Genomic DNA, 1,657 nt, shown 5'->3' with positions numbered 1-1,657 from the left:
ATTACTTCGTCAATAATCAAGAATCTTCCATCAAGGTATGCGTAGTGTGCATCCATGGATCCCTTCATCCATGGAGTTCAACAATCAAGTTTTAAAATTATGAATTGTGATTATCTAGCTGTAGTATGATTATGTTCATGTTGATGGTTGTTATTTGGTATCTTGATGTGTTTTCATGAAGTATGTGAGCATGTTAGTTGAAATCCATGAATTTGTATGGCTTAAAATTGTTAAATTGATAAGTATACCTATGTCCAAAGTTGTGCATGTTAGGTGTTTGATAAAATGCTTAGAATGATATAAATCATGTATTATAGCTTAGGGATGAACTATATGATAAATTCATGCAAGTATATTATGTTCAAAGGGCTCACATGTTGTTGTTGTGCAATATATGTGTTAATGGAATGTACATAATGATTGGAGAATGGATTCATAGTGTGTCTATATGCATTCCATGTTATGTATAAGATCATGATTATGAAGTACCACATGAGTTATCCCCCAATTATTACAATATGAACTAAATGTTACATGCTTGCCATTCCCTTATGTTTAAACGGTTTCCATGCTATTGTTATGAAAGTATATATTGTCGGAATGCCCATGATAATAGACATGAGGTTTATGACTTGATTTCAAGCATTCCCATTCATGTTAGATATTATGATGACCATGTACTTCATGAAATCCCTCACTCCTGTATTATGGATTATTATTGATGGTCATGTATTCAAGAAAGTCACGTTGTGTCAGTTTTCTTCCATCGAGTCCTGGGGGTACTTATACCCAAAAAATATAGTTGACTGCCTTGAGCCATGTCATGTTTTCACGATAATCTCAGTTAAGCCATGATTTATAGAATTCAGTCAGTCATGTGACTCAGGAAAATTCAGTAAACTCAGTTAATCTCAGATAATTTCAGTAACCTCAGTACTCAGTAACTTTAGTAATCTCCGTAATTCAGTACTCTAAGAATTCTCATGAACTCAGTCCTCAGTAAGATCAGTAATCTCATGAACTCAGTTAGTTATTAGATATCAGTAGTATTTCATTAGTCAATAGAATTTAGTAGGCTCATTCCATGTACAGTTCAGTTAATCATGTTCAGAGTCCATTCAGATGGGAGTAGAAATTAGCACCGAGTGAACCCAAGGATGGGAATACACACTATCAGATGAGGGTGTGATTCTTAGCAGTCATCCTTGCATTCCAGAACAATGTAGCCAGCATAGGTTGAGAATCAACACTATCAGATAAGTGTTGATGAGGTGGATAAGCACTGTCAAATGAAGGCCCCACCATTCTCTTTTGGGGAACTGTCAGATGAGGGTTACCCACAACTTGTCTTTCCAAGTGGCTCGGTATTGACACCCTTCTAATAAGGGAAGAGATTGGACCCCAGCTCAGCTATAATAGCATATATGGGGCATGTCAGTTAGAAGACTACTTTCCACAATTTCAGTTATAGAATCAAGACTGTCAGATACGGTCATTTAGTCTCAGTAAAAGGACTCAGATAGTTTTTCATATTTTAGGACTGTTAGATACAGTCAACTTAGACATAGTATGGGACTTAGATAGTTCCATCAGATTCAGGACTGTTAGATACAGTCACCCATTTTATTAGTATTTCTTATCAGGGTTGTCAGATATA

This window comes from Capsicum annuum, chromosome 9 (genome assembly GCF_002878395.1).
Source record: "Capsicum annuum cultivar UCD-10X-F1 chromosome 9, UCD10Xv1.1, whole genome shotgun sequence".
Lineage (NCBI taxonomy): Eukaryota > Viridiplantae > Streptophyta > Magnoliopsida > Solanales > Solanaceae > Capsicum > Capsicum annuum.
Note: the sequence above shows the minus strand (reverse complement) of the source record.